This window comes from Plectropomus leopardus, chromosome 11 (assembly GCF_008729295.1).
Source record: "Plectropomus leopardus isolate mb chromosome 11, YSFRI_Pleo_2.0, whole genome shotgun sequence".
Classification (NCBI taxonomy): Eukaryota; Metazoa; Chordata; class Actinopteri; order Perciformes; family Serranidae; genus Plectropomus; species Plectropomus leopardus.
The window spans coordinates 34,580,699-34,596,515 of NC_056473.1; the positions used below are offsets into that span (position 1 = coordinate 34,580,699).

The window sequence follows — 15,817 nt, forward strand, 5'->3', positions numbered from 1 at the left end:
ATGTTGAAAAAATGTCAAAAAAGGCAAGGCTATAGTATGGCAAAAATGTCAAAATATGACATATCCAAAAAACAGCTGAAAACACCTCAAAACAGCATAAAATAGCGTGCCAAGTCACACCATAGCATAGATTTTTGCAAAAACAGCCAAAAACATCATAATTGTGCATGTTTAAAAAATGACAAAAAAGGCAAGGCTATAGTAAGGAAAAAATGTCAAAATATGACATATCCCCAAAACAGCTGAAAACACCTCAAAACAGTATAAAATAGTATGCCAAGACACGCCATAGCATAGAATCCAAAAAAAAAAATGGCAACAAACATCATAATCATGCATGTTGAAAAAAATGACAAAAAAGGCAAGGCTATAGTATGGCAAAAATGTCAAAATATGACATATCCAAAAAACTGAAAACACCTCAAAACAGCATAAACGGCGTGCCAAGACACGCCATAGCATAGAAATCTTAAAAAATGGCAAGAAACATCATCAATAATGCATGTTGAAGAAATGACAAAAAGGCAAGGCTATAGTAAGGCAAAAATGTCAAAATATGACATATCCAAAAAAAAAACAGCTGAAAACACCTCCAAAACAGCATAAAATAGCTTGCCAAGACACGCCATAGCATAGAATTTTGCAAAAACAGCCAAAAACATCATAATCATGCATGTTGAAAAAATGACAAAAAGGCAAGGTTGTAGTATGGCAAAAATGTCAAAATATGACATATCAGAAAAATAGCTGAAAACATCTCAAAACAGCATAAAATAGAGTGCCAAGACACGCCATAGCATGGATTTTTGCAAAAATAGCAAAAAACATCATAATTGTGCATGTTGAAAAAATGACAAAAAAGGCAAGGCTATAGTATGGCAAAAATGTCAAAATATGACATATCAGAAAAACAGCTGAAAACATCTCAAAAACGCATAAAAGAGCGTGCCAAGTGACAGCATAGCATAGAATTTTGCAAAAACAGCCAAAAACATCATAATTGTGCATGTTTAAAAAATGATAAAAAGGAAAAAATGTCAAAATATGACATATCCAAAAATCAACTGAAAACACCTCATAACAGCATAAACGGTGTGCCAAGACATGCCATAGCATAGAAATCTTAAAAAATGGCAGCAAACATCATAATCATGCATGTTGACAAAATGACATAGATGGCAAAAATGTCAAAATATGACATATCCAAAAAACAGCTGAAAACACCTCAAAACAGCATAAAATAGCATGCCAAGTGACACCATAGCATAGAACTTTGCAAAAACAGCCAAAAACATCGTAATTGTGCAAGTTCAAAAAACAGCTAAAATTATCTAAAAACAGCATAAAATACCATGCCAAGGTAAGCCATAGCATAGAATTTTGCAAAAACGACCAAAAAAACATCATAAAAATTCATGTTTAAAACATGACAAAAAAAGGCAAGGTTATAGTATGGAAAAAAAAAAAAACAGTCAAAATATGACATAAAGAGATGACATAAAAAACAGCTGAAAACATCTCAAAAAAGCATAAAATAGCGTGCCAAGACACGCCATTGCATAGACTTTTGCAAAAACAGCCAAAAACACCCTAAAAATGCTTGTTGAAAAATGACAAAAATTGAAAGGCTATACTATGGCAAAAGTGTCAAAATATTACATGTCAAAATTTGACTTGTTCCAAAAACAGCTGAAAACACCTTAAAACGGCATAAAATAGCGTGCCAAGACACGCCATAGCAAAGAAATTTTCAAATATGGTCAAAAACATCATAATTATATATGTTGAAAAAATGACAAAAAAGGCAAGGCTATACCACATGTCCAAAAATATGTCAAAAAAATGTTTGAAAAAAATCTTATCATAACTTCTAAAGACCTGTCATAGTAAACTAAGTGGAAACAAAAGCCGAAAGCGGCCAAAAATCTCATATTTTATCATGTATAGTATGTCGAATAAAAGAAATGTCATATTATAGCTTATTAAGACGTGTCATAGTGTTCAAAGTGGAAATAAAAGCAAAAACACGCCAAAAAGGTCATATTTTTGCACGTCAAAAAAATGGCCAAAAAGGCAATAGCATAGTATGTCGAAAAATGTCAAATTTTGACATGTTTAAAAAAATGTCAGAAAACGTCATATTATAACCTGTAAAGGCGCTTCATTGTATACAAAGTGGAAATAAAAGCCAAAAAAAGCAAAAAAAAGAGCAATATCTCACCAAAAAGTCATAGGTATGTCATCCAAAATCTGACCAAATCGTCATACTATAGTATGTCAATCAAAATGGTATAAAAATGTCATACTAAACTATGTTGTTCAAAATGATATAAAAATGTCATTGTATAGTATGTCGACCAAAACGGCACAAAAATGTCATACTATTGTATGTCGTCAAAAAACGCATAAAAAGGTTATACAAAAGTATGTTGTTAAAAATTGCATAAAAATGTCATACTATGGTATGAAAAAAAAACGGCATAAAGAAGTGATACTATAGTAAGCTGTCCAAAACTGCAAAAAAAAAAAGAATAGAAAGAAAAAAGTAATACTACATTTAAGAAAAATGAAAAAAAAAGGTACCTCGTACCTTGGACCTTGTTTTCCCATTATCATTTCATTATCAAGTAGAACATGTTTTCTGTTTCACCAGCACACTGCCAAGCAAGATGATGAATGGTACTGGTTAATCTTCACCCGAATTATTGCATTTTCATATGCTGTTGTTGAAGTTCTTATCCACTTAGAACTCACACAGACATCACACTTCCAGCACACCTGTCGTCTATCTTCCTCCCTATTGTTTCCTCCTCCCGTCAATTTTAGACTCCCCCCCCCCACACACACACACAATTCCGCGCTCTGTCTTTCCCATCATCCCGGTGGTCAGACCATGGAGGTTTTTAAGATAAAAACAAGACAGAAATGGTGGCTTCAAGCATACTGTGTTCTTTGTTTCCTGAATCGGGGAGAACAGTGTCCTGTTTTCTCTCTGTGCACATCTGCCTAGGAACATCTGGAGAGTGTCAGCCTTTCAACATTGTGCAGAGCAACCATCACTCTTTCCCCTGCCTGACACATCTCATCTACTCCCAGTCAGCAACAAAAAAAAAAAAAGAGAGACAACGCAGATCTCCCACATTAAAAATCACACAACAAATCGACTTCAACCATGGGTGATTGGAAACAAAATGCCTTATTGGATGTGGCTGGAGGAACAAGAAGGTGACAGCAGGGAGGAAGGGAAAAAAAGAGAGGCTGAGGTGGTTAAGTTGGAGGCTGGTAAACAGATGTGAGAGAGTTCATACTGTAAGTTTAGAAGGTCCGATATACACAGGTAGACTGAAAGATACACAGAATACGTAGTCTGCAATCCTATAATTCTAATTATTTTCTCAATTCGCAGGCAATGACAGGCATGATATGTTAAAGGGTAGAGAACGATCATGGCTATAGACAATATTTTAAGTATGGCTTAGTAAAAACACTAAAAACATTGGCTAGGAATATGGAAATGAAAAGAAATCAAAAAATACACAACCCTTTTTTGTCTAGTGCATGCTCAAGCAGTACTGGCTTACCAATACAATAAATAAATGAAATAAAATAATTTAATCAAATCTAATTTTCTTTTTTTGTGTGTGCATACAATATGAAAATTTAAATAAAATTTTATTCTATTTCTGTGGTTGAAAATAGAAGTACCATTTATTTATTTATTTTCAATTGTGTCCGATTTTATACCATTTATATTTAAAAAAAAAAAAAAATTAAAAGCGTAATCTCTTTTTAAGCCCATTTTGAGAAAAGCAGGATTCTCCTAGGTGTCTCTTATGAAATATGTGGAAACTCACCATGCCAAGTCATAATATAATACACCAAATAGAAAAATACTTTTTTAAAGTAAAGTATTTGTCTCATTTTAAATTTTTTTTGGATTTATGCACAGTAGTCGAGATGTTAGTAATAATTGACGACGTTATTATTTAAAGTAAAAAAGTAAATTATATTAATTATTACATTTTATTTATATTACATATGTGTACCTCAACATGTATTGAAGTTTGTGAATTCTTGCCATATGATACTTGATATTATATACTTACTTTTTTTATTAACTGTATTTATTTTTTATTTTTTGCTTAATTCGTTTGATCTTTCTTCGCTTGACGGTAAATACTGTATTATTTTGTTATTTATTGTTCATTTTGAATATAATAATTTGGATATTTTTCTACTTCATAATTATTACTTTATGTATTTACTGAATTTTTGAGTGAGGACATTGCTAGTGAAGACCTTTCTTTGTTACGAATGACCTTTATATGGTCTTCTTCTCTGTTCATGTTGATTGACCTGTGAACTCATTGATTTGAAACACATGTCCTGTACACTATACATGTCAGTTAGATGATTGCTGGCTTTTATCCTAAAGAAGACAAGATGTGCCAAAAGACTGATCTATGGAATTTAAAATAAAAAAATAAAAAAAATGACCTCTGAGTTATGAGTGTTTCACTTCCACTTGTAATCTGTTAAACATATGGAAATATGCTTTACTGTGAAAGAAAAGCCAACAGTATTTGTTGGTCTGCATCATAATCACAGGATAGAATGAAAACACAAGAGCAAGTCTATCATCATCCATTTTTTGGAAAATATTTTGCGAATATTTATTATAAAAATATAAATGTTTCCACTACAAATCATTTTACATTAGTAGACAAGGCCATCTACATTTGCACACATAAACTCTCACACAGACACACAGGTCAGTCTTGAGACAGAAAATTAGGAATCTGGATATAGGGTGCATAACAGTATTGCTCTCTCAGATGTCCCAGGTTTATAAAGTAAGTCAAAAACCAAAACATAGATAGACACATAATTTACTGTATGCTACAAAAAACTCATCAACATTTTGCTGTATAATGTTAACAAATAAATAATAATGTAATCATAATCGCCTTTTTATTGTAGAAAAGAAAAAAAGCAGACAAATATAATCCAAAATAAGATAAAATATAATACAGATGATTTTTATCTCTTTTTTAATTAAAAATGTTGCACATTTTTTTATTTATTCTTTTATACATACAAACATTTGTACAAAGAGGGATGGCCATGTACATATAGTGGGATCTGTAGCGCTAGTTGCTATCATTACGATGGTTTACATTATGTACATGCTAATTAGAACACATAGCAGCAACAGCAGCATCCACAGGTAGACCAAGTCACAGAAGACCAACTGACGCACTGAACAGGGACGGGATTCCCAAAAGCACCAAAATCACCCCTATCCACTTAGTCTATAGCCAAGCCAGTAACATTTCCATTCAAAGTGCGCAAATATTCTGTACGAAGTGCTTGGAAGAAATTTAAGATGGCACCCTTGTGGTAAAATGTTACCCATCCAACAGCACAAATTACCGAAGTGACAGTTCAGAAATACTGGGTATGTGTTCCACTGAGGGACTGACTGGGTGACATCAAAGCAAGAGACTAACATCTAGAATTCTGCACTTCAGAGTACAAGATCATCTAAGCTCTAAGGTGCCTTTCGGAAATCCCATCCTTGACATATATTGTACTGGAAACTATCTCAGAAAGCAATCATTTATTGGACGTGTTGCATCTCTTTCAGGGCATTTTCACACCTGTTAGTTAAGGGCAGTGATGAGAAAACCTCATGCCCCTTGGAGATGATAAAAAAGAAAGACCAAGACTTTGTTGAAAATACATAGAAACTGAAACTTTTTTTTTTTTGCTCAGTGATCCCACCATGATCCAACCCAACTAGAGGAGGCATTACTTTTTGTATCAAACTCACCTGGATTTATGGATTAATTTTATACAAGAACAAAGTTCTTATTAATACCAATTCTCAGATCCCTCATGGCTTTTGTTAATAAGTTATGGACTTAGACTAAAGTAATATAACAGCATCCTCAGATCAGCAGTGTTGATCTCATCCTTCTAAACTGATCTATTCCGTTATTAGCCCATTAAATGGTCGTTGTAGAAGGTAGACGGTAGATTTTTTAGTCATTTTGAAATTACGTTTGTCCTCAATCCTGCTACATCTTTGGAGTTGAAGGATGAGTTGATTAAAATCAGCAACTACTATTCAGATTCCATCTGGCTGCTCATGCATATTGCTGCTGATGGCATCATTCAATTCCTGCAGTGCATTTTTTGAAGTCTTGTGTCCTTATGGCTTCCAACAAGGTCCGCCCATCCAGTGCAACAGCTTGATCTGGGTTGTTAGGGGTTAACCATGTCTCTGCGAAGATGTGCACAGAGCAGTCCCTAATCACCCGCCGCCAACTGGACATTAGCCAGAAGAAGGCTTGGTATAGACACAGCTCTCGGTCCAAGTTGGGTCAGCCTCACCCTGATGCCAGCTCGCCTCCCTCTCTTCATCCTATGCTTTCAGTTTGGTTTCTCCCTTGTCTGACTGGCCACTTGGCATATGCCATTGGTGGGGACCCTCTCGCAGTCTGCTGCATTCAGTCCAACCCTCACACAACTTTTCCCAATGTTGCTAAGTGCTTCTCTATCGTAGAAAAGTCAAGCTTCAGCAGAAGGGGCCATGGTGTCAAAAAAAAAAAAAAATGCAAAAAAAGAAGCAAGGATATGAGGAGCTGCAGGCTGCTGCATCTACATGTGCTGCCGTCGTCATAGCATTGGCACCATAGATTTGATTAAGTAGGGCCCTAAAATGCCTCCTATTTTTGCGTTTATTATTGGGTGCCAACCTATGGTGGCCATAGGGATTATGATGGGATCAAATGGGGACGAAAGGCGGCGTAGTATAATGAGCAACAAAGTCTGAGTAAGGAGGAGGTTGGTTTGGATAGATGGCTCAAGCAAACTTTTCAGAGACTGCTGTTTATGTCACATGCAAAACCAAAAGTCTGTGTTGATTTATTTTACGATACATACATACTTCAGTACATAATGAAGGTAACCTACGTAGTTTAGATTACATAACAAAAGTACTTTTTTTAAACCCAAACCCTAATTTTTTTTCTGAACCAAGTGTGGCGAATGTGAAAACTAATAGGACTGAAACCTGACCAACTGCAACCAATTCCCAACATTTAAATGCGATATCAGGCCTATTGGTACGTGCAGTTTCCCCCGTCTGAAGCATTATAATTTTAGTGATAATAACTGATAATAGCCATTTAGTGACCTGCAAATATTCAAAATGGGTGATTAATAACAGAACAAATTCCACTCCTTAGAGAGATTATGATACCTGATGTTCTGTAGGGTGAATGATGCTAACTTGCCTTACCTGAAGAAGAAACTCAAGTAAAAACTCTCCTCTAGTTTAAAACACTTCCACAACACAACAAGAATGTCTGAAGCAGGAGCCTGAAAGACACCACTTCATCATAGATTCTGTTTTACCTCTTATAAATTTCTCTCTTAGAGTTTTCCCTTTTCTGTCTTTTTTAACCCGCACCCTCAGTTTCTGGCACTGCTCCATTCTCTCTGTCTGTTTCCCCTTGTTAGAGAAAATACAATGAATAACGTACACATCCTGAGATTTCACACAAAGGGCATTGGGTTGAGGGAGCGGCACTATAACTGTACAATATCTGTTCATAAGCACATAGAACACTGATGTCACCATAAAGAAAAACTGTGTGTGAAGTGTGTTATGGCCCCTGTACCTTCAAAGCACAGCGTTCAATACATTGTACATGTGACGGACTCATGGCTTCCAAACAATGAGACTATTTAACTGATTATCATAATTATTGCTTTTATGTGACATGTCTACTGAATGCAAATGCTATAGAGTTAGAGCTACGGAGTAAAATGGCTCGGTTAATGCCTAGGTATGTCCATAACCAGCTCAGTTCTCTCATGGATAGAGACGGTATATGTAGGTAGTTATAACAAAATCTCACGCCTCAGACCTCATTAGTCCAGGAGGGGTCCACATCCGGGTGAGCTGCTGCTGTCTGACGTGCTCTTCTACACACTGTTTCACTGCCTCGTTCCACAGACAGTCAGGCGTGGTGGGAGGAGACTGTGAGCATGCCTGTCCCCTTTTAGCCGTAAGGGGAAGGCTATGCTGTCCAGCTTAGCCAATATTGGAGAGCTCCGGCTATAAGTTAGTCCAGTCCTTGCCCTGTGATCGGTCCAGTCCTATTTTGTATCCCTTCGAAGGTCTCCTTGACCTCCTTGGCTTCCCTCTGCTCTCTCTAACCCCCCTATATGTCTGTAAGGCATCTCAACTTGGGCATGGAGGGACGGAGGGTCGAAGAGTCAGCCAGTTCACTAGCTGGCAGGTCTGCACTGAGCTCTTTCCTGTCTCTCTGTAAGGACTTGGTATCGTCTTTCAACGAAACAACAAAAGCCCTCAGTTGTATCGCATATTTTCCTCCATTTCCATCTATTAGCAACCACACCGACAGACAAGTCTCTGCTGTTTTTACTCGCTGGGTTCATTTCTTAAACAGGTACTGGGCCATTCTTGGTGTGGGAATCTAGGGCTTTGAGGCTGCTCACGATCTTCTTCTGCGGTCCTACGATAGTTACTCCAACCTTTTTCAGATCCCTGATATGTGATGGACAGAGAGGGAGGCGACCATACACAATCAGAAAGGGAGACGAGATGGAGAGAAAGGTGGGACAAAAAGACATGGAAAGTGTGCATTAGTGATGGAGGATGTGACATTTAATGACATGCTCCCAGGGCCGCTCCTCTCACTTTACCATGCATCTGTCATTCACAACAGACTGCATTTCCCAGAAGGCCACTGGGCTACCAAACACCCTGAAGGGGTTTGGGGGTGGAGGAGGCTGTTGCCTCTGCTCTCCATTACGAACAAACAGGGAGGTGGGCCTATGGGGCTACACTGACAGCTGCTTTTATGACCCTGTCAGTGGAGGAAATATGGGAGGGCTTGGTGGCATATAAGACCCAGTTTCCTGCATTGCATTGAACTGGATTTCATTGACAGAGTAGATATAAATATGTGGAGAGGAGCGGCACTGGTTCATATGCAATATATTACAACATAATTCAGATATATCAATTAAGCTCTTAAAAGATTAGTTACATGCATTCAAGTGTAAGAGAATACAATTTGTGTAGGAAGAACTTTTAACAATAAGTCAGCGTGACGTCAGTTTCATATGTGTTATGCATCATACACATCAAACACACACGGTAGTTAGTCAGCTCAATTAAAGCATCAAACCCTTTTTGAAACATAAAGCAACAACAACCTTAATCTAAACGAAGTGTTGCACACTAAGCGTTGTTGATATCACAAGAAGCCACAGTGGATGTTAAGACTCATCTCTGTTGCCCATCTAGGAGTAACAATAATGTTATTATATTAGTAGAAGCAGAGTTGCAGTCTGAGTGGTGGCATAACTACAGCAAACACTTTCGGCCATTAAGACATTTTAGTGCTATTCGAAGATAGTTCCATTAATGTTTTGTATTATTCAGATGCAAGCGGAGACTTTAGTTCAGCCAAAATAGCATTAAGAAACTTTGGGGCAAGGCAGACACTGAAAGTGACAAAAATCACAATATTGCTTCACTCTGTCCTACAATGTAAAGGGATAGTTCACTCAAATTTTGCTTTAAACATAAACTGTGCAGTTCAAGTCTTTTTCCATAAAACTTAAAATAAACAAAACAAAGAAGTTTTTGTCTTTTGGTGCAGTAAAAAAAAGCACCAATATGCCTTAAAGAGACAATGGCTCAGTTTCCATCTATACACTTATAATCCAGATTACAGTTGGACTGAAACACAGCTATTGTCTCTAAAAATTGACTAACTATCCCTTTAAAAGTCGGACAAGTGAAAGCCTATCAGTGATTCTGGAGGCAGGTTACTGCTCCCAGGCAAGGGCCTGGTTTTTGTCCTCCACCCACCATCCAGAGCCTGAGGAGGCGGGAAGGAGCTGGGCGTTAGAGAGTGGTGATTCCCATGGACGGCTCCCATTCTGGGCAAGTGGCGGGTGTGACGTGGACCTCCGTCAGAACCACTCTACTGAGACACAGTCAGGCCCAGCAGCATTAATACATTAAACTAGAGATCATCAGTGAATCAGGCTAGGTCATGTAGTTTTACCTTTAGAATGTAAATCAAATGTAACTGTTATAGTCTGGAAAAGAGGATCCTCTGAAGCTGAAGAAGAATTGACAATAACTCCCATGTTTTGGGAACATGGTGGCAAACATTTTATAACCTCGAAATCAGAGGTGAATCGTCCTATATGCAACATAGGCAGCCACCAAGGGTGCCACCCAGAGGCAGGTTGTCAAAGTTGCTTGCCTAAAGCCAAATATCTAGTGGTCACTAGTGGACATTTTATCAAAAAGAATAAATCTCAGCTAAAAACTGACAAATAAATTCCAAATATAAAGCTGAAAAAAATAAAATAATAAGTGAATTACAGATATGGTTGATATTGGCTAGAATGGTGGTTATGTGATTAGCAATGCAAAAGTCATAATTCTATTTATTTGATTTAACCACTTGAAACCTGGCTTGATTTCTTTCAAAAACATGGGAAAAAAGCTTAACTTTAACTTAACAAGATAAGTTAAAGTAAAAAGTGTTTTTAAGTCCCTCTTTTTGATAATTTTTAATACATTTCTCTCCCTCTCTTTCTCTATCTGTTTATTTTCTCATCACCTTTTCTGAATTTCTTGCAATGTGTTGGACATTTCTCATGAAATTGCTCGCTGCCTTTTTTTTTACCCCCACATTTCAACAGATATCTAACCAATTTGCTCTGAATGCACCACAACAAAACTGATGTTGATATAAGTTTCAAATGGTTAATATTATAATGACCATAAGGTTTTAGAATCTAACTAGTAATCATCAACTATAAATGACTCAAGGATGGTTAATCCTATTTTATTAAACTATGGTGTCAGACCACATGGATTCTAACTTTAGGCTGTCCAGGAGTGCAATGGCATTTGGAAAGTAGACATAAAAAGACACAGCAAGGCATTATATCACAACAAAATATTTTCGAAGCATTGTCATTGTAAGATTAACTTAAAGTCGTGTAATAAAGTTGTTTAACTTGGCAAAAACTAAGCAATGCAGTGCTCTGGCTTAACATAACACCAACAGTTGAAGGTTTCTTTCAGCGCGTCACAGTGTTAACTCAGCAATTCCCATAATCCCAGAGCAAAACCTTTGCAGGGAACTTTTCTTAATTCGAGTAGTAAATGGGAATTCTGGTGTTTTTGTTGTGAAAAGGCATGAATCATAACTGTATCACTTAATAATGGACTCAAGTCAATGTCTAATTTGTTGTATCATAATTTGAGCTGCTGAAGGAAAGTGGATGGGTTAAGTTTGAATGCCAGGCAGGCCTGATGGGTACGCCCTGATTGACAGTGGTGTGCACACCCTGTGTATAGACTTCACTGTGCCAAATGTGGTTGTACAAGAAAATGTCAGTGTTTTATCACTTCAGGTTGCTTTCCTTTGTCTGGCACTTCAGGTCAAGTTCATCACCTTCCCAATCAAATACCTGAAATGAACTTTGCGTGCACTCTGTCTAGATGAAGAAAATAGTCCAAATGATGCAGTATTTCCTAGTCAATCCATTCCATCCCGTCTTGAAAAAAGACTTCAATTACTCCAGCAGATGAGTCAGCACACTGCAGCCAAGTATGATTACTGTTCCTCAGAGGTCAGAGCATTGCCAAGCCTTGTGCTGAATATCAAGGACTAGATTAAGACTGTACAAATCAATAGAGCAATCTATATTGAGCAATGCACAGTCTCAGCCAAGGCTGCTAGCCTTGTAGCTGAGTTAGCCTTGAGAGCCTTAGCTGCAGCCTTCAGTGGATTAATACTGCAGTGATCCAATTTAGCATCAAGCTACAGAAAAAAAGCATAACAGACCAATATGATTTCTTGAGTGGTAGCTTACTACAGTGCAGTTTATCTGAGATGTGTTTTGCCAACACCTAATGTGGATTTCCACCCAGTCTGCAGTGTAAGCTTTTTTGTTTTGTAACATGTTGACTGGAGATAACTTTCAATTGATTAAACATATTTACTGAAGAAATGGCATGAGAAATGTCAAGAGCAAAATACCTCTTTTGTGTAGGAGGCTACCCCTGAGAAAAAGAGATAAAGAAATAGTACGCAGCTACAACAGAGGCTACAATTACAACTGGCTCCACTCACCAGTCAAGTTGCAGTTACAGTTATAATAATAATAATAACAACAACAATAAAGTAATAGTAGTAATAATAATAATAATAATAATAATAATAATAATAATAGATAGATAGATAGATAGATAGATAGATAGATAGATAGATAGATAGATAAGATAGGACATATAGTACTTTTCTAGGTACTCAAAGATGCTTACGCTTACATCCATCTCTGTGAAAATGTGGATGTTTCATACACATCTTACCCTGGAAGCAAAGATTTAGACAAACAGCAGAGTTTCAAGGTCAATTCATTCGATTCTCACCAAATGTAATCTATGACATAATGGCAAGAATTGACAGTTGAGAAACAGTTTTTTCTAAAATACTATGAAGTGAAGTTGACCTTTAACCTTTTGGAAATATAATGTCATCACTTTATTATTTTGTTGTCCCATTTGTGCAAAATTCAGGCATAACTGACACATGAATTCCTGATTTATGGCCAATAATATGATTTGAAGGTCACAGTGACCTTGAACTTTGACCTTCAACCACTAGATTTTAATCATTTTCATCTAATCATCTAATCCTTGAGTGACAGTGGACATTTGTGCCAATTTTGAATTTGGTATCTCTACATAAAGCATCACTTTGCACTTGAGCCTCATAATATTTGTAAGAAACGTAGTTGTAATATATTTAAGGTAAATATATTACAATTCAAAGCAGCAAATGTGGCAAGTTTTAAATTTCTATTATATTCATATTACTTACAGGAAAGGACATAATTTGCATATTTGACATTGGTCACTGTAGCTCTCTTACATGCTTGGCACACTGGACAAGTTTCAGTTGGTTTCAATCTGCAGCTTCACCACTAGATGTCACTAAATTCTACACACTAGACATTTAAGCCTGTTAATGACTGTCTGGTTTGGTAAGTTACCAACTGACCATCACTCCCTGGCTGCCCTCGCTCGCCCCGCTGCTGCCATCACTGCAGGGAGTGGCTGCTTTGATCACAATGATTAGAAATGTCCAATTATTTACCAGGTCACATTCCACATCAATTAAACCCACAGCAGGCCAACAGAGCGAGAGAGAAAGAGAGAAAGACTGAGAATGAAGTGACAGAAAAGGTCTGCACTCTGACCTTGACAAAAAAGAAAGCAACAAAAAGATATAAAACTAGTCAGTTGTGCTTGATTTCCCCAAGTAGCTGCACTCTGACCTATAAGTCTAAAGGTGGCTTGTTCATCAGTGTAATCTCTCAGTCTATAATCACAGTGTTTAGGATTTATAATTCCTTTTGGTGTGCCAACACAGGACTCTTGCTAGAACTGATCCACTATCTCAGAACCTTTTGTCAGCCTGAAGATCCTATAAGCAGAGTCAAACTGTCTGGTACTAACTCTCCAGGAACATTGACTTATTACACCCTGTACTGTGACACAGACCCTGACTCATTACCCACATAAACGTGTTATGCTGTTGCAAATAAATTGTATATGGACTTGACTGACCACGTTTTGTCACATGGTCAGTGTGACCAACACGTTTTCATCCCAAGTCATCACATACCCCCGCTTTGTCAGTGGACTTTCGCATCTACACATTATTCTCGAAGTTTCCTCCTGCGTCTGCTTTTGACATTCTGACCAACGCTTATGATGTCAACAAAATGTATTTAGGATTGGTCAACAAAGGTAGAGGTAGTTAGGTTTAGGCAACAAAAGCACATGGTTATGTTAAGAAATAGAACATAATGGTGTGGCACTACGTTCTTGAGGGAAGTGAACACTGGGCTCTTGGGTGAAAGTCAGGGGTTTATTGGACCCATCCACCACACTTCCCGACCCTCCAGCTCCTTATACTACGTCTGTATATAATTACCTGCAGGGTTTCAACCTGATAGCGTCCAGTGGCATACGATAAGGCCATGACTGGTTTGGTCCAGGCACATTATCATCTAAAGCCTGTCCACATTTCACACTGCCACACCAGGTGCTGTCTGGCCAACCAGCGGCATTTATTAACAACACCAAAGGTTATGTCTGTCCATGTTCCAAACTGATTCCACCTTGCAACATGTCATGCTAGCACAAAAAGTTGCTTTTGGTGCTGGTATCTTTAGCAAAATCACTGACAAAGCGGTGGCATTTGACGACTTCAAAATAAAAATGGGCTGGTGTGACACAGGCCATCGTATACTCAACACAGTGTAAATCCTGCAGTGTGTGCTCTCCACATATGATTTCTCTTGATTTGGCTCCCAAATAGTTTTTTGACAACCTTTGCTTGATCTTTGCTCTGCATTTTAATGCTTCACAGTATAGAGAGTGCCATGCATACCTATTTGACAGCTATGCCTTTATTTGCTCTTTCAAAGGCCCCTCTCTCTACCCTTTTATCTTGTCAAATCTCTCCTCTCATTCCCTCCCTCAATAGTTTCTCTTTTATCCTCTCGCCCTTATGGAACTCCTCTCCTCTCTTTCTCTGTTTCTCCTCTTATCTCTCTTTCTTGTAATGCTCTTAGCTTCTCCCTCTGTGGTCATACTCGCAGCATCGAGAGTGTGGCTAAAGGCCTGTCATTATGAATTACCATGAGTCATCTGGACACCTTTAGTAAGGGCTTCATAGCTTTCTTTACTAACTGTGAACAAGAGTATTTGTGTGTGTGTGTTCTTCCCCAAGAGCCTCTTCAAATTCCTGGGCCTTACCATGGGTACTAGGGCCCTGTAAACACTGCTGACATGAATGGGCAGCATAGCTTAGTGTGTGTGTGTGTGTGTCTGTGTGTGTGGTTGTCTTACTCTGTGGAGGTCTTGGCCAGGGTGTCACAGGAGCTGTAGCTGACCCCGGAGAAGGCCTCTTTGCAGGGCAAGGTCCTCATTCCATCCATCCAGTCACCCAGTGTCCCCATCGAGGGGACCTCTGAACTGCTCCTGTCCAACAACAAGTTGGCCGGCCTGAGGAGACACAGGAGAAGGAAAAAAAAATATTAATGAACAAAGAATACACACATTTCCTTAGGTAATGACTTGTCACATATTCTGATTAACAAAGCGGAGTTAATGTTATTTCAGAAACGCAAATACATTAGGGTCATCCAGATCATCAGCTATTGTGGAAGGGATTTATTATCAAGTGAAAACTACGTACTTACAGAGCTGGCATTTGGCATATAACTCTGACCTTGTCACTTCCCCAAAACATACAAGTCAGCACAGACTGGAATGGGTAGTTTTTACTAAAATGGCAAAATGTGTTAAATGTAGAGTGCATAGCTGTGCACAACTATAGAAAGTCTGTTGCGAGGAGGTTATGATTTTATTGACACACACTGAGGCTGAAACTGAATAAAGAATAAGAATTAAATTATTAAATCTTTTAAAAAGTCTATATCATAGTCTTTTTAAGATATCTAATAATTAATTTATAAACTTTTTTAGGAATATTTTGTGCTTACTTTGATATAATTAAATGTGAACATTTGAACCTATACTATTCTACCCATTCTGTGCTTTCATACCTACACAGAACTAAATGTAAACCAGTCCTCTTGATCTGATTGAGCGGCACTTATCAGGGAACTATCCATACATGCACACACACACAAACACACACATGCACAC

The 15,817-nt window shown here is 37.7% G+C and overlaps 1 long non-coding RNA gene across 1 annotated transcript; it reads right to left on the reverse strand.

The window, feature by feature from the left end:
- Positions 1–6,598: 6,598 nt before the first annotated feature.
- LOC121949719 lies at positions 6,599–15,148 on the reverse strand. Its single transcript, XR_006106289.1, has 3 exons — positions 14,996–15,148; positions 9,917–10,034; positions 6,599–8,581 (listed from the first exon to the last, which is right to left on the reverse strand). It is a non-coding gene; the product is annotated as an uncharacterized LOC121949719 (long non-coding RNA).
- Between the last annotated feature and the right edge of the window lie 669 nt (positions 15,149–15,817).